Raw genomic sequence first — 23,748 nt, 5'->3', positions numbered from 1 at the left:
AAGTGGGAGGGAGTATGATGTGGAAAGGAAGAGAAAGGAGAGAACAGGAATGGAGTGGAAGAGAAGAATATACGTATAATGTTGGGAGAGAAAGGGACTTTATGAACGCGACTGCGATTGAGTCTCGATATATATGAAATTTACAATCACTGTGTAAGACTTCGATTGGTTTTCTATGTCCAGTTGTGTAGAACGTGGCTAAGCGACCAGCAGCCATTTAAACTGTTAATTTATGAATTTTCTTTTGGGTTTTGGTTACCTGGTTTTCCGGAATTCCCGTTGATGCAATGCTGGAAGACTTCTCGTGCAAATGTAAGATTATGGATTGGATTCCCCCCTGTAGGGACACTTGTGTTTAGACGTTCGTGATATTTCATAAGTTACAGAATTTATAAAGTATGTTAATCTAGGTTATGTTGAGTCTGATTTGACTGCGCCCTTAAGTACGATGGTACAACCCTTAAGTATAATAGTTCAGCCTTTGACTTGCCCCAATGGTTGTCAAAGGCAAAGCCATCATACCCAAGGTTTGTACTCTTTTACTAAGGGATATCACCGTCGTGTTCAAGGTGTAAATTAGGTTGGATTAAACTAAGAAAGATAGATAAATAACGTTTGGACTAAATCTCATTACAGTTTAAGAAATCGCGACATTATTTCCAGTACTTCTAATTTCAAATAACTTTAAAATCTAAAGTATGCACTAGGAATCGAGTAATTACGGCAGCTGACGTGATTTTAATCAGTTTTTTTGTCTGCGCCGGTTAAGAATAAGTTCTAGTAAGTAGACCGGTCGTCCGGATGAATGAATCAGAATTGTCTGACCGGCATAACACGGGAGGCTCAGTTGCTTTTGGTTCTATCCACTAACTGGTTGTTAACAGTAATTTCCTATTATTAGATCGCCCACCCTCTTTGCTAAGTCTAAGGGGAGAAAGGGGAAAGGTTAAGGTATGGGCGTGTGAGGGGAGAGGAAAAGTAGATGGAGTTGAGATGGGTAGCGAAGAGAAAGGGAGTTTGGCCTTCGATGGGGATGGTAATGGTGCATACATTTGTTGATGGAAGCTCAATGGGGATGGGAGGAAAGGATTGATTAAGGCTATTTTCAATTGTCTTTCATTTACTGCATGTTTCTTTTTGTTTTACTGTCAGTCACCCTGAGTTTGTCTTTGAGTGCCTGTGGTTAGATAGTCCTCAGTCGATGTGAGTCCGTGTTTGATATGTGTTTGTGTTTGTCTTATTCTCAGTCACCGTGTGTTTTCGTTTATATCATTCTCTTTTGATATGCTTTTGTGTTTGTCTAATTCTCAGTTATCTGCGTTTGCGTTTGTCTTATTCACGGTTGATGTGCGTTTGTGTTTGTCTTATTTTCAGCCACTGTATGTTTCTCTTTGTCTCATCCTCATTTGGAGTATGTTTGTTTCAGTCGTTCTGTGTTTGTGTGTACTTCATTCTTAGTCTCTGAGTGCTTGTTTTGCTCTCATTTTCAAACACTTATTTATAGATCATCTCCTCATTCTAAATTACCACTAAAGACGATTGAGACTCGTACAAATCCTTTCGAATAGATGTATGAATAGTAGCAACATGACTAATGACCAATTTGCAAGGGTAATACCTAAGTATGATACTGTCAGCATTAAAGTTCAGTTTAGTTGATATCTCAAGTCGATATCTGATATATGTATTGTGTTATTAATCCCCAGAACATGGTTAGTTAGTTAGTTAGTTTGTCGAAAGCTTTGTCGTAGTTACTTAAAGTCTGAAGTATATTTCGCCCTGGTTCTGAGTTATCATAGACGTTACTCTTACAAGTGTGATCAAGGACAAGAGTTTCTGAGACACGCCTGATATTCCAAAACCCCAGGACACGCCTAGTCAAAGTCATACCAAGTCCTCTGTCATCGAAATCTGTCGAGACAAAATACTAGGCACATACTAGACCAAGGTTGCCTTAGGGCTCTTGTCTGCACCTGTACAATACTTTACATCATAAACTGTTGTATAATGAAATTGCTGTTGCTTTATCGATGCGATAGAAGTTTTTCTATGTAAATCAAGATGTAAGAGTCAATAGATGTCGCGATCACCGTTTCTCAGATTGGTGATACATGATATATGTAGAACACATGTCCATGAAATATGTATATGTTTAAGATACGTTTCTCGGGAGTGAAGTCAGAGCTATGCGCTTAAACTGAAGTTCTTAAGAATATTTGAGACATCACTTTACAATGTTTGATAGCAATGACCCAATAGGTCATGCTGAGAACATAGGATTCATAACTTCATTTAGCAGTAGATATGATGACCTCAGTAGATGCGAATGACCTTTGACGTAATCACTAGATTAGCCAGCGGAAGTATCAGTATTGTATATACGGTAATGACTTATTTCTTATGTCAGATGAGCTGAAGACGTGAAAAATTAATTAGGTTGAATTTTGCAGTGTGCTCAGATCGAACCAGTTCCTTGAATATGTTAAGTTAGTGAGACAGTGTTGGTGAAATTTACAAAGGCAGAGGACTGAAGTAACACAAAGCCACACTTATTGTAACCTGTAAAATGCAGGTCCCTGAGAAGAAACACACAAATACATTTAAAGTCCCCACAGCCAAGAGCCTTTTAAAGATACCTTTTACATACACAGACAACACTGAGAGACAGAAGCGCCCTGTACAGACATAGAGACGCTCTACAGACGCACATCACAGACACCGACTTACCAATAAACATGCATCTGGAGAGACACTTAAGATACAGACAAACATGCAGACCTTCTAGGAACATAGACCCGTCTTGTGTCTTCCACAGGAGTCGTCTACAGCCTGGTGCTGCTGGCCACACAGACACAAGGAGAAAGACAAGGGCTGAGGGCCTCTCCCCGCCTGTTCGATTACCAGCAGCTACTGTCCAGATGCTCCCGTCTTCTGCCCAATATTCCTGGGTAATTGTCCGAATGGTTCGGACCCTCCTCACGATACCTGTTTCCGTGTCATTTGATTTTAATTCTGCTATTGTCGTCAACTTGCAAGGGTGACAGACGGGTTTCTTGTCCTCGACTTCCAAGGGAGACAATAGTTTCCTGTCCTTGACTTGCAAGGGTGATAGTTGTTTCTCGTCGACCTTCAAGGGAGACAATTGTTTCATGTCGTCGACCTGGAAGGGAGACTATTGTTTTCTTACCGTCGACCTGCAAGTGCGATAATTGTTTCTTGTTGACTTGCAAGGGAAACGATAATTGTTTGTCGTCGACTTGTAAAGGAAGACAGTGAGTGTCTTGTCCTCGACTTCCAATGGTGACAACAGTTTCTTGTCTTCGACTTGCAAGGGGAACAGATTAGTTCCTTGTCCTTGACTTGCAAGGGAACAATAGTTCCTTGTTTTCGATTTGCACGAAGAACAGCTCAGTTGTCTTTGACCTGCGAGGAGTCAGCAGTGTTCCTTCTCTTCGATAGGTTCAGATCTTATGCTTAAATAGTTTTCCCATACAATCATTTAATTACTTTATATCTTTTCTTTCTTCTTCCTCTCTTTTTTTCTCTTTCTTCTACTTTCATTTCTCCTCTTTTTCCTCTCCCTCGCCGCCAGTAGCGCTGTAATATGTAATTCAAACCTATTGTGTGTGTGTGTGTGTGTGTGTGTGTGTGTGTGTGTGTGTGTGTGTGTGTGTGTGTGTGTGGTTGTGTGTGAAATTACCTATTCGTATTGTACGAGGAGGGAGCCCTGCATTCGTGAAGCATCATCTCTTGGACTTTCTCTACTGTCATACAGCCTTTTAAAGTCCTGTATGTTGTCTACATTAACACTGCCATAAATAGGGTGTATTCCATTCATCCATTACTCTTATACTATAAATGACCTTATCCTCATCTTTTCAAACACGTTTGTAGCTTGAATTCATGTCTTGACCTCTGGTTATCCTATTCACTAAATTTTTCGAAGAACTATTCTGTCTCTGTCATTGGACCTATGTCAGATACTTGTCTATCGACCAGCCCCGAGGGAAGAATGAACAGCTAAGTTGACCGTACGCCGACTTGCGCACCCGGGACTCGAACCCATGTGATCTTGTGCGTTAAACATGGTTAACGACGCTAACCATTGCATCACAGAAAGACGCAAATCAACACGGAACAGTATAACCCAGCGAAGCATTTTGCACCAGTGGTGACACAGCATGAACGCGTCCCATAGTATTCAACATATGAACGCTGAGGCCCTTACAGGTGTTCTGACACTTGTGAGACTAGCAGGTGTCTCACACTCCTCTTGGTTGCGACCACGTACACTCAGCCACCACAGACGTTTGTTGCTTTATCACAGAATACAGTGATTTCTGTCTGCTTGTGGAGGCGAAAGTGGCAGATAAAGATCTTTTATTTTTCTTGTATTTGCACATTTTTCTCATTTTTGAATTTTAAGGTTACGTTCTCTCTCTCTCTCTCTCTCTCTCTCTCTCTCTCTCTCTCTCTCTCTCTCTCTCTCTCTCTCTCTCTCTCTCTCTCTCTCTCTCTCTCTCTCCCTCCCTCCCTCTCTCCCTCCCTCCCCTTTGCCCCCTTCCGCCGGCTTTATGTAAAAGAAAAAAAATATAAGAGCCAAAGTCGCGCCATGCATAAAGCCATGGCCCCAGACGCGGGTGCCGGCCGAAAGGTCCAGCAGACGCCTGGGCCAGAGCCAATAAAGGAAGTAAGGAGTCGTGTTTTCTTCATAATAATGTTAGCTGCCGCACCAGGAGCCCCGTGGTGACACGGTTACTCGATTTGACCCGACGCTTTCCCCGCGCTGACCTGTCTTAGACACCAGCGATAAAATGTGATGGATAGATTACCAGGCATATGATTACGGCGTCTGTGGCTTGCGGGGGGTCACCCCAGGAGGTTTTGTGCAGTGAAGAGGGGGACGGTTTTTTAGGGTTTGTTTGTTTTACTTTCTTGAGGATTCGTTTCTGTGGAGTGAATCTTATCTATGTCACTCGGGATTGTGTCTGGTGTTAAGGGGCGTTTTTTTTATGGGTTTCTCTTCAGTGGGAAGGGGGTTCATGACATTGTTTTCCTTCTTTATTGGGATCTTTTCAGTGGAAAGGAGCGTTTCTACAATTTATTTTTACTTTCCATGAGGTTCTGTTAAGTGGAAATGGGTGTTTCTAGACTTTTATCTATCCTCCAGGGGTTATTTTGAATAGAAGGGGCATTTTTTTTCCCTCTCTTTTTTCAGGGGTGTTTTCTTTTTTGCTTTCCAAGGGGTTGTCTGCCTTAAGTTCTTGTAGAAACGGTAGGAAATGTCTCTGGCATTGAGCTAAAGTTTGGGCATGTTTATTCCTATCATATTTCCATAAGAACTTGCTTTAAGTTTAATGATATAGATATGTCGAGTGAACAGTAACAGAAGACCTGATAACCTTTAGCAAGCCCACTTGTTGAAGGAAATTACAGGTGGTTTGTGGCATTTGCTCGCTCTTTATCTTCATGGAGCGTTCTTCTAATGAGTGTTTTGTATTCTCAAGTGATTGTGTTTAGTTTTGATGTCATGTATTAGTGATTCGTATTATGTCACCATGATTTCCCCATGTGTCTCTCTCCTCACTTTTTATGGGGTTAATGGGGCTCATGAGCGGGAAAAAATTTAAGCTGGGAGAATGGAAGAGGGACGGGGGTTGACTTGAGAAGTAATGTGAAAAGAAATATAAACTTTAAGGAGACAGGAAACACACAGGGCTAGTTTAGTTATCAAATATGCTAGTTTTTCTAATATCTTTTGTGTGTGTGTGTGTGTTTTTGTTTCATGGAACCATCGTGCATTTAGCAGGGAATTTTGAGAGGAAGAGAGAACAGACTGGTTGGAAGTAGGGATGTGTTAAGTTAGATTATTGATGGTTAGGAATTGATGGGATGATATGATGTAGTAGATGGTATGAATCGTAGAGTGTGGTAGATGAGCGTGTGGAGAATATTGTATTTTAGATAGTGCTGGGATAATGAATAGCAGAGTGTGTGGGATTGTGAATGGGTGCCTATCATTTACCCTCACTCAGTCTACCTTTGGAAGGGACTGTGGTAGATGTAAGGTGATTATTAGTGTTGGAGGGTTGGTGAATAGAAATGTACTTAGGAGGTCTTCTATGATAAGAAGAGCGTGAGAATGAATGGTAGATATTAAGGAGTTTGTGGGAGATAGAAAGATAAAAAGAAAAAAGAAAAGAGGAAAATTAAGAGTATTTTCTACAGATCTTCCCTCTCAGCAACTGTTTTCACTTCCTTCAACAAATAGAAGAGGATTCAGATATTCACCCTTTTGGACATGCGCAAGAGAACTTTCGATCCCTATCCTGAAACCGAAACCAGTTTCCCTGTTGGTTTCACCCCCTTGATATGTATCGAGAAGTCAAGGGTAAAGTCCTAGGCCAAGCCATCGTAACCAGGGGTGGTACCGTCGTGTTCAAGTATCATACCATCGTGCTCTAGGGTCGTACCGTCGTGTTCAAGTATCATACCATCGTGCTCTAGGGTCGTACCGTCGTGCTCAAGAGTCGTGCCGTGGTGTTTAATGCTGGTACCGTCGTGCTCAAGGGCTTAGAAATTATCTCATTCTCATCCATTATTTCCATAAACATTAAAGACTTCTTTACGTCTTTCTTGCTCACTCGACAGAAAATAAGAGACGCTGGTAATTGGTTCCCTCAACCTGCAAGGGGTAAGTGAGATTAATTCGAATATTTTTTTGGGTGGGAGGAATTGCAATTGGGGCTTCCAGGTGCAATATTCTTTTCCTCTTTAACCATTTTCATTACGAAAGAAAAACTGAAGATGTTTTTGCCTTTGTGTCTTGAGTTAGTTATTTCTCGCGAATAAACGATGAGTAAATTGTTTACGAGTTCTTGATTTGGATATCTATGTATCTGATATACAAATATATAAATGTATATATCTAATATACAAATATATAAATGTATATGATCTTATGAGGAAGTCATTTGTAATAAGAGTCATTGGCCCCCAGACCCTGCCTCCCCTCCCAACCCCCTCTATACCTGGGTGTCCATGTGTCCGGATGCGGGTAGTGGCGCCGTCTTGGGTTTAGCCTCCACACCTGCCTGTCTCAGCCACTTTTTGTTCACGTCAGCTGATGCAGTTAATGTCATGCCGGCTCGCGCGTGCTCTCTGTCCCCACCCTCCTCCCTCTCTCTCTCTCTCTCTCTCTCTCTCTCTCTCTCTCTCTCTCTCTCTCTCTCTCTCTCTCTCTCTCTCTCTCTCTCGTGAGAGTGCTGTGAACTACCCCTGCCTTCGTACATGATCATGTCGCAGGTACTTGTTGGCAAGTATTATATCTCCACCACCACCATCGCCACACCCACCTCCCTCCCTCCCTCCCTTCCTTCCACCACCAATACCAGCGACAACCTCTACTTCGCCTCACACCATATATATATATACTCGTCGGTTTCGTTATCACTCCACTAATCACCACTCCGGAACAAAACACAAACATAATGATGCTAATTTTCTCACCGACATCTCAAACAATTGCACTAGATTACCAATATCTTTCATTCCATGTCATCTTCATGTGGACCCAGTGGTATTTATGTCTGAAAATGTACCAAGAATAGGTTTTTCAAGTTTGTGATCAAATTTTGGCATTTTGAATTAAACATTCCACAGGCTAAACAGATGAGCATATGACCTAACGAAGGAATTACCCCTTGATCCACTTGTATGACTGTCCAACAGACCCCTGGAGTTACCATGCTCCTCATTTTTTATATCAATAGACAACTATCAGCGCGTTTTCTATTTTCTTAACCTAACATCTTATCGTATATTTTGATTGAAGAGGAGAGAAGCATGGTTATATTGGTTCAGCTTTCGTTTTAACGTCAAGTCTTAGGTTTAGTAAATAAAACAGCGGTTTCACTAGTTTATCAATGTTTTTAAGATTGTCACCTTGCACACACACACACACACACACACACACACACACACACACACACACACACACACACACACATACACGCACACACACACACACACACACACACACACACACACACACACACACACACACAGGATCATTTACCCCGTGATGGCAGCCCGCATCATCTTAGTTCAGTTTTGGTGGGGAACCCGCATACTTAAAGGCCGGAGAGCGGGGCTCGAACGGTAACCCAACAGCCTCTTACGGTAGTTAAGGCAGATAGATGGTGGTAATTAGGTAGTTAGTGAAGGTTAAGGACCAGAGGGCGCAGCTTGAACAGTGACCCAACATCTTATAGTCGTTAGTTACGGTAGTTGGTGGGAGATTTAGGTAATTTGGGGCTTGAGGGTAGTTACTGATGGTCAAAGCTCTTTATTGGCTGGGGTTGTTTGAGGAAGTGTGAATAATTAGGTAGTTACAATAGTTAGTTTGGAGTAATTAGGTGGTTTTGAAGTTGATGTCTACAGGTCATTAATGGCTTTGGTAACGGGAAACAAATGAAATGAGACTTTGATGCGAGTTGTTAGGTATAGCTTAGGTGGTCCAATAGTTGTAGTAATTAGGAATGGTTATGGAAGTCCTGTGCTTAGAAATAGCTAGGATGGTTCGTTAACCGAAGCAGTTAAGGGTAGGTAAGGTAACCTAATCTGGTAGTTAGAAGAGTAAGGTAATTCTGGGTAGATATTTATGTAGATAGAATCAATTTTATGAAAGCATGGACATATACAGACGTGTCTTATAGACCTGAATATTTACAAATTCAAATGGATATGTAAATTTGCATTTATGTAAACATAAACTGTATCAGTTCTGATTGTCGTTTTTGTCACCAGGTGGCAGACGACGGAGCTGTTTAGCCCATTCCCGACCAAGGTAAGTAGCACTCAACCCAATATTAGTTGTTTGTTAGAACCAGCTGTGCATTCATTTTTCCGAAACGTGTACCTACGTTCCATTTTCTCTAGGGTTTAAATAGTGCAGTATAGTTCAACCGAAGAAGAAGATGTGTGTTCTCGTTTTGTTTTCTAGTTTTTAGTTTTGATGGAAAGTTCTTTTGGTATATATAACGAGAGAAAAGATATCCAGTATCCGAGTGTGTAATGAGGTAGAGTGATCATCTCGCTTTCGTTTACGGTGTTTGACATGGTACAGGCAAAAGATGCCCCATTCATGGCCTCCTCCTGAAAAAAAAAATGGAGATAGGGTATGAAAAAAGGAGAATTTGAGAGTTCCTCAGATATTTGTAGATCTAACTCCCAAACATGGGAAGGTTATAGAAATAATGACAGATGAAAGAAGGAAGAGAATTCCATAGCTTTATTGTTCAAGGAAAGGAAGTATCATAACGGTCAGTCATCGTGTGGCCTGTCTCTACACAGAGACTATGGGAAACAGCAACCCAGCGCGTGCCACGGTCCCCAGCCTTGATGACAGGGACACGTGCCGACAGCTCACGAGAGCACAAGATCAAGGTGGACAGAGTGGAAAGGGTGGGGAAAGGTGATTCCCAGAAATCAATGAGACGAAGGCTTTTGTTTCCACTCTGACTAATAAAGGGATGGACGTTGCGAACAGTACTGGGGCGAAGAAAACCCATATATATATATATATGGAACGGCCACTCACAAGAAAGACAATTACGGCATGTATACAACAACCTCAACTTTTGTTGCGCAGATCTTTTTATATTAATCATGTGGGGTTTCCAGAGTAGAATGGAGGATATGCTTATATCCTACGTTTTTTATGTTAGTAGGATGAATGGTGGTGCTTTAAAACTGACCAAGTTAAACAAGTGACATTTAGAAAAAGGTATAGGTAGAAATTGCGTCTTTGCACAGGTTTGCATTAAGAAACGAGAAATGTTCAGTGCGAGAAAATGGACGAAGATTAGAGTGAGGATGGGAGGAAAAGAGAGTTGAAATATGTAGAATGGAATCATTGGCGTAAGTCTAAAGAATGTTAAGTGAGAGACCAGTAATGGAGAGACGATAGAATATAGGCGACAGTAATGACTCCTGAGGAAGACAACCCACTGGGAATAAGTGTTGTGTACAAGGAAAAAAAGGATAAGAAATAAACGGCGTAAAGAGAAGAGAAGGATATTGTAAGGGGTTGAGTTAAGGATTAAGGATGTAGCTGTATAACTGGTTATGGATGCAAGGACTCATGGAGAGGGACCTGAATATATGCCTATGTTAATGGTACAGTGGTAAACGAATGTCATTTTCTTTTGACCGAGTCGTATATGATAGCAGCCAAGTCGTACACGAAAGTGGCTAAGTCGTGTACGATAGTTTTCTCGCAGTATACGAAAGTTTTGGTTTAGTAACTTATAGCTTACTCAGAATTTTTGGCTGCATATGTTTTACCCAGAATGCTGGTAGTCTGTCCATCGATTATCTTTCACCGTTTTATAATACTTTATCGCCACTGGATGCAATGAGCTTAATTCAAACTCTGGGATAAGTTGTATTTATAGCTCTCTCTCTCTCTCTCTCTCTCTCTCTCTCTCTCTCTCTCTCTCTCTCTCTCTCTCTCTCTCTCTCTCTCTCTCTCTCATACACCCGCATGCTCCTTCCTCTGTCTTGTAAGAGACGATGCGGGTGGGTAGGGGAGTAGCGGTGGTGGTGGTGATGGAGCGTGTTGCATCTGCCCACCGCCTCCAACACTAACCCCTCTCACATCCCCACCACCTTCCTTTATATATGTAAACCCTTCCTGTAGCCATCGTTTCGTCATCTCCAACACTCACCCCCCATATCCCACAACCTCCAACAAGCTACTATCCCCCAAAACACACAGAGAGAGGAAGAGCGTTCTTGATGTTGAAATATTACAACCCCACTCTCTTTGTTGTATTTCTTCAGGGTTGTATCGTTGATACAAACCTTTGTTCAGGGTTATAACTTTTATTATCTTCATTATTGTCAAGTATTTGACATTATTATAGATATCGTACCTCTTCAACACTTGAGAATGTTGATTTTGTTTACTTAATGAATTGTATTTAAGAAAATATGAGATCCAGAACACAATGGGTGAATGCGAGAGACAGTGCTAATTAAGAGAGAAATGGAATAAGATGAAAGTAAATGTTACTGAACATAGGACATGAAAATTGAAGGAAAGGGTCGATAGATAGATATTAATTGATGCATATCATTATAGATCGAGAACTGACTATATCATACTTTAACGGTTTATGTATGGCTCTCGAATCATTATTTTGTGTGCATAGTCATAAGTGTTATATTTCTGCAGTATGTATCCATGTGTATAATTCTATAGTCTGTTTGTATATATGATTTGAGTATATCAGTTATTGTACATTACAGTAACTTGTTTCTGTTCTTTTCATTTTTTCTATGCTATATATTTTTTTTTTTCTAAGGGTTGATTACCATCGTCCCCAGGTTGTTTATTTCTCTCAGTTCAGTATAAACTGAGCTTGCGGTGTGTCGCGTCTTAATGTATAGGGTGTATTTGAACTTATATGCTATGTCATATATTTCCAAACTTTTGGTTGTAACAATATAATTTTCTTCGTTTGCCTTGTTTGTTCTTGTTCCTACTGGCTGTAGCTGAAGTCACAGAGAACAGTTTCTGAGTAGGGCTGGACACGTTGGCGTCACAGGTAATTGGGTGTGTTTGAGTTTTGGCATCACAGGTAATGGGTGTGGCTAAGAGTGTGGCGTCACAGGCAGGGGGAGTGCCTGAGTTGTGGCATCACAGGAAATGGTATCTGAAAGCATGACATCACAGGTAGTGGGTGTGATCTAATTATGTCATCACAGGTAGTGGTGTAGCTACAAGCATGACTCTACAGGTAGTGTATAGCTGAGGGTATGGTACCACAGGTAGTGGGAGGGCGTGGTCTCCCTTCCACAGGTAGTGGAGAGACGCAAGAGGGTGTGGTCAGAGAAACACACACACGCACATCTGGGGGGTGTCTAGGGGGGTACAACCCCTGATAGATACATTACCTTGACATTTGCCTCACTTCAGTAAACAAACCAACAAAGGGTCCTTATGCCCCTACTTTCACCAGAACTCTCGCCCCTTTGGACATCAAACGTAAAGGTTTAAGTCTCCTGGAGTAGCTTTTGGGAAGGACACAGTATTTTTGTCTTCAACTAGTGTGTGGGATTTTCTCCCTTATAGTTTCGAAAGATATTGTTAGCATGGTGCAAGTTTGTTCTTGGTGTGTTAAACGTGGCGAAAACTTGCTGCTAGTTTTCAATGATTAATCAAGCAGAAAATAGTATGTTAGTTTTAGTCAAGAGGCGTCTTACTTAGGGTAATGGTTGAGGAGTTAACGACCTATTAGGCCTCTTTCACTCTGTGTTGAATAAGAATCTTAACGCTTTAAAATTGCATTTAACAGATGCTGTCGAGATTGTTAGACGGTAAACAGTTATGGCCTTCACTTACAGTTTTTTAGGGCATTTTTTCCTCATTCATATTCCTGAACATTTGTAACGCGTAATGAATGAGATTTGGGAATTTTATATTGTATCAAGGGTAGTAATATAAATGTTTTCTCAAGGATGAATATTCAATTTAGAAAATTGCGACAATCCCCTCCTTCATTGTTGTTCTACAAAGAGATCACTATTTGGCAAATTTTGATGCCTATGTCTTTATATGTATATTTACTGACAAACTTCCAAGATGTCTTTTCTCTGTATCGAGTAGGGCTTCATAGTTTCATTTAACAGACTTACAGCCAAACATAGGAAGACTTGCTGATCAATATATTCCTTTGTTATGCTCATCCCTCCGGATCATAATTGATCCTGTGACCTTTAACTAACCACCTTTTGACCTCATAAACATACGACCAATGGATGTGCTCAGATCAATCCCTGAATCATGGTAGATTCATTTACCTCTTTTCTAAGTTATGTTACATGAATGGACGTATGTCATATGGCCAGTGAGGATCACTAGATTGCTGTAGTCTAGTGCTGTGCTGGTGCCAGTAACAGAAGTGAGTGTTTTCCATTAGTTTTCGTAAATAACATGTAAATAGTTATCTTTTGGAATGTGGATCGTGTTGCGCCGTGTGTTGAGTCGTGCTTTTGTGATGGAAAGATTATCTTCTTGAACACGAAGGCTGGTTCCTTGGAAACGACATTACGATCCTTGGATACGACTTATGATCCTTGAGTTTGACGTACGATCGTAAAGCACGAAGGGACGACATATTGGTATGATGGCCTGGCCTTGGACAGGATCCTTAAGGATCAGCGTCAAAGACCATCTTATCATAGTATCGCACTGGCATATCCAAGGGTTGTCCCACCATGCTCAACTGTCGTACTGTCGCGCTAAAGGAGTTAAGGACGCTAATCGCAAAAGCAGTTATAACTAGACCCATCATCTTGTAATACGCTTATTCCCATTGGTGTTTACACTTGGCGTAAGGCGCCACGAGATTACTGTGTGTCCAGCGTACGACGCTGTTGTGACCAAGAGATGTTACCATGGTAACCAATACCTTCTCAACTGTTTACCAAGTTGTCGGTGGAGGAAATGTTGTTGCCTGTTATGGTCCCCCTCCCTTCTATGGTAGTTGGGAGAGTCTCGTTGTTTCGAATAAGGTCCAGCTTCCCGTACTTGTCTTTAAGACAAAGATTTGATACTTTGATGATACTAGTTTGTTTCTGAGCGGTTGGCTAATCCCCCTCCCTTGTATGGCTGATAGAAGTCTTAGCGTTTCGAATAAGGTGTGCTTCAATCGAGTCTTACAAACACATAGACTTGATGCATGAGCGAAGATGCTTCAGTTGTCTCAAAACTGTAGGCTACTCAACCCCCCCTCCTCACCACATTTTGTTTGGGAAGGGACGCTGTCTTCGTATAGGATTTGCCTCGCTCAAAAACAGTCTTGATACATAGACGGAACTGTCTCATTTGTTTCGAAGCGCCCTACTATTCACCCCCCACCCTTGTATAGTGGTTGGAGGGATTCGTTGCTTCAAGTACTGTTTGCTTCACTCGCTTGTATCAGCAACAATTTCTAGAAGATTCAACAAAACTGCTTCAAATGCTCCAAAACGTTCCGTTAAGCCTATTTCTCATAAACTGAACTTTGCTGCTTCGAATAGACTCGACCTCGATGTTTTATGTGCGTTCGGCTTCCGATTCGTCGAATCGATTCAGCTCAGAATTGAATATCATTACTAACCGACGATGTTCTCCAAGACGAGATATTTCCCTTGACAATCGATGGATCAATTTTCTTAATCTACGTAATGTCTTCACCTTTCTTACCCCTCCAGTGTTTCTTGCAGTTCCCCTTCACTCATTTCTATCCCTCCCAAGGTTTTTTTTTTTTTTTAAGATACCTTCGATTTCAGGGAAAAGCTAATGTTTTTCCAAATCAAATTGAAAAATTGGCACTCATTCTGTATCAAGAACTAAGATGATTTGCTCGTTTAACAAGCAGTATGAATGTGACAGTAGGAAGAGGGTATATTTCTATCAGTTACAATATTATTAGATTCTTATGGTATATTTCCAAGGAATTTAGATCGAAACATTTCGAGAGATGCAGGATGACAGTAAAATCTTCGGTTATTTAATACAATTAATTTGATACAATACAGATTAAACTGATTTCTTTGGGCAATAAGGATTACGGGAATGGAAGTGCAATTTTCATAATGCATTCTAAGACCTGAAGGATTCTGGTTAATAGGAACAGATTCTCTAACTAGGAGTATTCTACTCACCATGGAAACTACAATATATATATATATATATATATATATATATATATATATATATATATATATATATATATATATATATATATATATACATATATATATACATATAAATATATTTTTAAGGGGTCCAAACCTTTTTTGTTCCCGTATGTCAGGCTGACTGTCTGGTCATGGCTGATTCATTTTCTCTCATGGATGGTTTATATCCCCTTTTGGGTCTAATGCTTTTCATGTTTTTTTCTTATGACTAGTTGATTTTCCCATAGATCAAGTTGATTTTCTTTATGTCCGCTTTACTTTCCCTTATGTCTCCCTTATACTCAGTATGTCCAGTTAAACATTTCCTTAGGTGAGGGAAAGCGGGAAAACCGTGTAGGGCGGCCGGTTGACGGGAAAATTAGTGTATGTCGGGCTTTTAACAAGGGTAATTGCGTCCGCCGAGAGGACTGAAGGTGTCTTCCGAAAGAGGTAATTGGTTAGTTGACACTCCTGCCCACTGCAGGCAAATGGGGAAACAATGCGTGTGTGTGTGTGTGTGTGTGTGTGTGGTGGTTTGGTGTGTGTGTGTGTGTGTGTGTGTGTGTGTGTGTGTGTGTGTGTGTGTGTTTGTGTGTGTGTGTTTGTGTGTGTGTGTGTGTGTGTGTGTGTGTGTGTGTGTGTGTGGTGGTTTGGTGTGTGTGTGTGTGTGTGTGTGTGTGTGTGTGTGTGTGTGTGTGTGTGTGTTTGTGTGTGTGTGTTTGTGTGTGTGTGTGTGTGTGTGTGTGTGTGTGTGTGTGTGTGAGTGTGTATGTTTGTGTGCATGTGAGAGAGAGAGAGAGAGAGAGAGAGAGAGAGAGAGAAGTCTGTCAGAACAGAATGTGTAAGACATATGTTTCTCAACATGTTTTTCTTAAGGGCGGAATATTCTCGTATTTCTAATACAATCGTCAAAATGTCTTAAAAGTTTTGATGTTAACTTTACTTCCATAAGCCTTTAAGTCCGGAAGTTTGACGTCCGTGAAAGGATGTTGTCATAGTTCGCTTCACTAGATTGATTGGTTTAATATATCATTACCCAAAGCAGTTTGATCATTTGAAGAAGGCGAATTTCTTGATAGTGAAATGTAACTTCATTCTTGTTCAAAATATTTTCAAAGATAGTAAAGAAAAGACTATAGTGAAGAATGCATGATGGTGCCAAAGAAACGAAATGGTTTGATGATTCTGTTCATAATCCTCTGTTGTATTTGGTGAAAAAAAAAAAAATCATTCCGATGATCTGCAAACGATTTGTTCTCCGAAAAAGTTTGCCCATGGAACTCAAATAATATGAGTGAGTCCTGCTTGACGTGACTTGTCAGAAGGGAAAGTTGCTAAGTTTTTTGGCCAACAACTTAGTGAAAAGTTGGCGTGGTGTGTAGCAAGTCCCCAGCGCTGAACAAACAGTATGAGATGAAGACGAAAACTTACCTGTGTGGAGAAGTACTCATACAAGTTTGTTTACAGATTTACGTAGTAAGTTTGTTTACAAGTTCATGTACAAGTCTGTTTACCAGTGAATGCACAAGTCCACGTACAACTTTTGTCAGAAGTTCTTTTGCAAGTTGGCCGGTGTTTATATGACATCCTCCACTTTGATAACAACTTTAACCAACAAGTCCATTCCTGACAGAAGACACTTCACCAGAGAAGCAGAATCAACTCCTGCATGGTTCCGTTTTCATCATAACAGCCTCATGAAGGAGGAACACCCTTCACATAGCCAGCAGCGGCGATCACTTTAGTTGCTAAGAACATCTTTCACATGTCTGCCAGTGACGATCACTTCAGATGGTAACAACCAGTTGATAAGAACACCCTTCACATCTCTAGCAGCGGTGACCAACTTCTTAACATCAGTTTTAGAACAGCCCTTGGTGCAGCAGTCTTTAGAGACAGGAATGGCTTTTACCAGTCTAACAGCGGCAACCAGGACAGTTGATGTCCTTCGGTTGATAGCATTAGCTTCTGTTTCCTCACAATCAACGACCATTACAAGCAATAACCGCCACTTTTGGGACATCACACACATATACTCCTTCCTAATGCAGGAAATTTGGAACTAAGAGAGGATTTTTGGGATTGCAATCACACTCGTCTTCCTATTCCCAGAAACTTAGTAATAAAATGGATGTTAACCTTGCGAGATTCACCACACACACGCTTCCTTATTCGCAGACCTTTGGAAACAATAAGGGATACTAACGCTTCGGAACGCTTCATGCACACACACACACACACACACACACACACACACACACACACACACACACACACACCTCACATTTCTTAGAAGTCTGGGAGCCAAAGTTCACCTTGTATAAGTTGTACTTGTCTGAGAACAAGCATACATATTTAAACCTCATTTACCCAGTCATTTTGGCCCGGACGGAGGAAATGATGAAAACTGGATTGGTTTATGATTTTTGTGGATAGTAATATGGGTCTGGAGATTTCTCAAAGGTGTATAATTATACTTACGAAAGCTTTGATTCCAAGTAGAGAGATTCATAATTTCTAATAAGATAATAAGAACCTCTTCTGATTTTCATAACTCCTACAGGGCCTTATGATACCATAAAAGACCTGAAAAATGTAATACAATAAGAATAATATGATCATTTCTGTGATATTCAGTCAATAATCTTCTCGAAGGTTTGAAGAACCTTCAAAGTTCCATCATGATTTCTAAAGTTCCATAAAGATTTATTAGGCATATCACTTTTAAGAAACTTGATAAAGTAGTTTGATGACATAAAAAGATATCTGGCAAAGGTCTAAGGTCTTGAAAAGCATTCCAGTTGTATTCTAAAGAACATTAGTAATTCACTAGGATAGAAGTATTTTCAAATGGCGTGTTAACACATTTGATCTGGATAATAGAAAAGAAAATGCTGATGAATAATGATTAAGTTTTTCTAGTGTTCTAAAAGAAGTAAAAATATGTGAAAAGTTCTTCAAATTCAATTGAAACGAAGTCATAAGAGAAAGAAATTTGAAAACTTTATCGAAAACTAGCAATTTCGCCTCGAAGAATGTTAACACATTGGATAGAAAACCTGACTCAAGAACCCATTAGTAATTAAGCCTTCCAGTCATGTTCTGAACATAACAGTAAAAAGTCTTTAAAAAGTTCCCCCAAATTAAATTGAAATACCGTCAAAAAAAGAAACTTTGAAAAGTCCAATTCCTAGGGGGAGTAAATGACATCTTATGATAACGAATTCATTCCTTCCTCGTCGGTTGATCTCCAATTTGGCCTCGTGATTGGAACACAAGGAGTCAAAAGACCCAAGATCCCTTGTGAAGCTGATGTGTAATCATACCTTAGGGAATTATATATCAAGTCTTCACTGATCACCATGACAGCTTCTGATGGGGTATTATTTTGATCTAGAAAGGTCTCGTTAAAAGGGAGATGGGAGACGGGATGGATTGGGAGGAAGACAGAGGGAGCTACAGGTGTGGCGGGGAATGGTAAGAGGTTTGGACGGAGATAAGAGGTGGAAGGGAGAGAGAAGAGGAGGGAGGGGATCTCAGTGGTCTGCTCTTGATATGAAAATGTATGAAATGATCTTATCTTCTGAATGTTTTAAACTGTACTGGTAATATTCTAAGAACATATCACACATTACTTACGTCTGACCTTAAGTATAAGTGCGATAACAACCTGCAAACCTCCAATAGTCTCATAACTTATTTCAAAAGGCTAACGTTGTAATTTACCAGTTAAGACTTACAGAAGTCGCCATAGCAGCGATTGCCGGATTATTATATGGTCTTACAATACAAGGTACATCTGTCAGTCAGTCTTACGACGCAGGATACGTCACTCGTCCAGTCTTACAACGTAAGTTTAGCAACACAAGTTGACGTATGCCATCATAATCTTAAGGAATTGTTGAGTCCCGTGTTTGTGTGTGTGTATATATATATATATATATATATATATATATATATATATATATATATATATATATTATCCCTGGGGATAGGGGATTAAGAGTACTTCCCACGTATTCCCTGCGTGTCGTAGAAGGCGACTAAAAGGGGAGGGAGCGGGGGGCTGGAAATCCTCCCCTCTCGTTTTTTTTTTAATTTTCCAAAAGAAGGAACAGAGAATTGGGCCAGGTGAGGGTATTCCCTCAAAGGCCCAGTCCTCTGTTCTTAACGCTACCTCGCTAATGCGGGAAATGGCGAATAGTTTGAAAGAAAAGATATATATATATATATATATATATTCACGATTAAAACACAAGAATGGCATGATGATCATAAGAAGGCATATGATATTCTATCATTCATATCTTCGTTATCTTATCCATAAGGAAAGGTTTCAGATCTTCCTCTTGAAGGATGTGAGAGAACACGAAATCAATTACCGTAACACACATACTTTGAATGTTACATAAACGCCAGCTTGACTTCTGCGAGCGTCGCCTTGTCCTCTTGCCTACATATTTTACATATCAAAGATTCAGAGGTGCGGTAGGGAAGTCAGTGAGCGACCATTAAGGTTTAACTCTGTGTCCCCGATGCTTGGTCGTTCGCTTCACGCTAATAAATCAATATGAAATCCAGGTTTCCAAATGTCAACAGAGGCTGCAGGACGGGGCGGTGAAAATATTAACCATGAGAAGGTTAAGACCTCCGCCTGTGGGCTGATCGTGTCGCCATGCAAGTGTCATGAGGTGGAGCAGGAGAATAGGGTGAGGTGGGGCGAGACGACAGCTAGTGTGGTGAAGATGGATCTGCTGGGCTTTGGTTGAGGTGGAGTGAGACAAGGGAAAAATAGATAGAACTAAAGTAACGCTTGGGTCGTGAAATTTAGTATTTTTGAGGTTCGGCGAGATTGGAAGCGGAGTGGGGTTAGAGTAGAATATGGTAGTGGAGATATGTTGAGGGTGGGGAAGGATGATAAAGCATGGAGAGTCTGAGGTGTTCAGGATATCGCCAACAATCGCCACACCTTAGATTGGATCTTTTTTCTCTTCAAAGTCACTAATTCTAGATCGATTTATATAGTAATACATTTAGTCAGGGGTTTGACCCATTATTTCTAATCAACTTAAAAGTTAGAAAAGACATACATATATTTATCACTTGATTTGCTCAAAACGTCGATATGTTTAAAGTTGATTTCACAATTAATCTCTTTCATTGATTGTTTATGTTTCATCAAATCTTACCTAGAATGTCATCTCTGCACAACTTACGAAAGTGCTTATGAGTCTTATAGAATGCCCACGATCGATTCTGGGAGAAAATTAATGAAAGCAAAGATGTAGAAAAATTCCAAATTTCTTGACTTCCTTGTATCGAGGCATTAGTGTCACTATTGAGAATGATGAGGCTATCATTTTCTTAAGCTGAGCCACTCCTTCGTGATTGCTAGATCACAACGAGTCCAGAATATCATGACATACTTTCAGATGCTCCAACAATAGGGTCAGACCAATTTGTTGAAGTGGGTGTTGGCTTGCTTGATACGAAGAAACCAAGTTTTGTACTGTGTATATTTTTATTTAAGGTATCCTTGCTCATTTGATGACTTTCACCTTCTTGGTGCTTATCAAATACAACAGTATTCACGCTGAATAACATACTGGATATTCAAAGACTTTGTCTATTGTAAGTTAGGATGGGGTACCTCAAGGTGGATCATTGCTTGCCCTTTTGCTCTCATGATGTATCATGACTGTAGGTTAGATCTATTAGTCATTGGAAAGGGATTGCGTAGAAGTCCCTTCAGTGTGTGTGTGTGTGTGTGTGTGTGTGTGTGTGTGTGTGCTCTCCATCTGTAATGGGCGAATGATAACTAATGGAACGGAATTCTGAGAAAGACATTGACAGTTGAGATGAAGGTGAGTGGTGGTTAGAGAGAAACGCGGTGAACATCAGTGACGGCTAGTGTGAAGAAGGGTGCGAGAGGTGTGAGTGAGGCTGTACTGAGAGGAGAAAAGGCCACTGGTGTAGTATGAGAGCAAGGCCATGCTAAGCGAGGGAAGAGTTACTGAGCTAGTGTAAGAGTGGTGAGTCATGCTGCGAGAGGGAAGGGCAACTGATCTAGTGTAAGAGGTGAATGTTAGAGCGATGAGTATGCTAGGAGAACGAAGAACTACTAATCTAGCGCGAGAGGTGAGAGTGGAGAGCCATGCTAGATGAGGGAAGAACTACTGATCTAGTGTGAGAGGTGAGTGTGAGAGCGGGGAGCCATGCTAGGAGAGGGAAGAACTACTGATCTAGTGTGAGAGGTGAGTGTGAGAGCGGGGAGCCATGCTAGGAGAGGGAAGAACTACTGATCTAGTGTGAGAGGTGAGTGTGAGAGCGGGGAGCTATGCTAGGAGAGGGAAGAGCTACTGATCTAAGGTTTCCTGTCCAGTGCCTCGCTCTGGGGTTCCCGCCCATCATGCCCTACTTAACTCTTGCCCTCTGAGCTGCCGCCGTGTCCTCCTCCACACACACACACACACACACACACACACACACACACACACACACACACTCACTCACTCACTCACACTCGTGTCCTCTTGCCCTCAAAACTGCCTCCGTGTCCAAACCCTCTTGCCCATGTCCACCTAGTCTATTTCTCCCCACTTGTCAGAACACCAATCATGTCTTCGCCTTGTTCAACTACCCGTACAACTTCTCCCTTTCCCTCCGCCAGTGTCCCACTGCCCGTGTCCAAACACCCTCAGTAACACTGCCGTATCCCCTTCACGGGTCTTTCAACCGTTTCCCTTCGAAGTTTTCTTCATGTTACAATGTCCAGCCCCGTGTCTTCAATCTAGGTCCCTTCCTCCGTGTTAGAGTTCCAAGACGGGAATTGGAAGGGTGTTTGGGTACAAGGAATTATCCACTTTCCTGATTATTATGATTCATATTAATGGGAGAGAAAGGAATAGATGCTCATGGCACTATACCGGGATTCCGACAGTCCTCAGGCACCTCACCTGGAGTCATACTTACAGTGAAAATTCTGGCCAACCAATCAATAACACTGTCATTCTCTCTTGAGAATTTCCACTGTAATCCCATCCACTCCAGCGACTTATCTCTCACTGCCTCTTTTCATCAAACCATTAGCTATGACTATCTCACTGTGCATACTTCCATATCCTAGACATTGCACATCTACCACGCTATAGTCTGACGCTTTCTCTTGTTCTCCTCACACTATTCACCTCCTTTCAAGACATTTTCTTATTTTTCCTACAGTCCACCGATACTCTCTCAACCGGTCTCACTTTGTCCTCTTTTTCAGCCCTTGCAATTCCTCTTAACCTTCTTCCGCTTTCTCTTATAGATTTCCCAGTCACGCGCATTCCTTCAGTGCAGATATCGTCCATACATCTCTCTTTTCTCTTTCACTAACAATCTAATTCCTTCATTCTACCATTCACGTCCTTTCCTTAAACCCCCACATCTCACAATCTGCATGTCACACACTTCATCAGCAATTATAAGGGATACTTCTCTTCCTTCTTTTCCTTGTCCATCCCCCTAGGTTCGTTCACTTTCACCATTTACCAGTCTTCGTTCCGATCTCCTGGTATTTCAGTCCACAAGCTTTACCAGTCTCACTCACTCCCACCATCTCTCCGCATATGACATTTCCTCTTTACCCTAAAGCCATGAAAACATCCACACTCACATCCTCCAAAAAAAGATGATCAGACATTCCAACATCTTACCTGTTCAGCGCACTTACATCCAAGAATCTCTCCTTTGTGTACTTGTTAATTAGTATATAATTCAGTAATTCCCAATGACTCCCAATGCCGCTCAGTCACATACACTGGTGTTTGCCCCTTTTTAAACCAGGTTTCCCCAGTCACTAGTCCTTTTTCAGCACACAACTCCACAAATTTTATTCACATGTGTATTCCACAATACTTAATCGTACTCTTGCATTCGAATCACCCACCACTAAAGCTGGATCACATGAAACATGATTACTGACGCACATACCCAGCTTTTCCCAATACACTCGCCTCTTTTTCTCACTCATAATCCACTTTCATTCTCATCCACTTCTGTATCACTCATTCCCATAACTCCAGAAGATGTGTCACCTCATCCTTTGTTCTCGCCCTTGTATTAACCAGAAACTTTACTCCAAGAACATTTCCCCTTGAGCTTAGTCCCACTTGAAGTTAGAACGTCCAAGTTTCTCTCTCTCTCTCTCTCTCTCTCTCTCTCTCTCTCTCTCTCTCTCTCTCTCTCTCTCTCTCTCTCTCTCTCTCTCTCTCTCATCTTTGGTACACCCACGCACATTCAGACACCCCAGCCTGAGCTTTCGAGGAGGATGAACACCCCTCGATCTGTTCGATCATCCGTTCCAGCTTTCAGGAATTGAAATACAAGAAGAGGGATTTTTCCGGACCCCTCACTCCCGCCTCTTTCAGTCGCCTTATTAGAACATGCAGGACATTCGAGGGAAATATTCTTTCATCCATATCTTTACTAACTTGGGCAAGATTGTGCGTGAATCACAGTTAGTAGTGAGCCATTACATCTGCAATAGGTAAAGTAGACATAAAAAGGATTCACTTTTGTGTCTTTCATAAGACAGCATTCAATTTTGTATTGGTTCGTAGGATAGGGTTCAGTTTTGTATTGTTAGTAAGGTAGGAATCAGTTCTGTATGGGTCAAAAGAAAGGATTCAACTCTGTATTCTATATTGTATTAATTCTTTATTCTTCCTATGATGGTATTCTTTTCCTTATTAGTCCTAAGATAGGATTTGATTCTATATCACTTTTAGATTAGAGGATCAAACTGTATTTAAGGTTTTTGATGGATCACTAACTGTTTGTTAATGTAGGAGAAAATGTTGAATAATTGTATCACAATATGAGAGTGGTTCATATTGGAGAGAGATCGAAAAGCATTTGTTTTATATGATACTTTTCATTTGCACACACACACACACACACACACACACACACACACACACACACACACACACACACACAGCTTAGGCCAGAGGTGTTTGTGTGTGTATAAAATGC

At 41.0% G+C, this 23,748-nt stretch overlaps 1 protein-coding gene across 9 annotated transcripts in view; it reads left to right on the top strand.

The window, feature by feature from the left end:
• Positions 1-23,748, top strand: part of pros (homeobox protein prospero) — an 844,893-nt gene that overhangs the window by 335,530 nt on the left and 485,615 nt on the right. For all 9 annotated transcript variants that reach the window (XM_071660582.1, XM_071660580.1, XM_071660581.1 and 6 more), the window contains one exon: positions 8,809-8,848. The gene's annotated coding sequence lies outside the window, so the exon portion shown is untranslated. The remainder of the gene's footprint in view (positions 1-8,808; positions 8,849-23,748) is intronic.

The sequence above is a fragment of the Panulirus ornatus genome, chromosome 72, assembly GCF_036320965.1.
Source record: "Panulirus ornatus isolate Po-2019 chromosome 72, ASM3632096v1, whole genome shotgun sequence".
Lineage (NCBI taxonomy): Eukaryota > Metazoa > Arthropoda > Malacostraca > Decapoda > Palinuridae > Panulirus > Panulirus ornatus.
The sequence above is the reverse complement of the archived record's forward strand: the minus strand, read 5'-3'. Positions and strand labels throughout refer to the sequence as shown.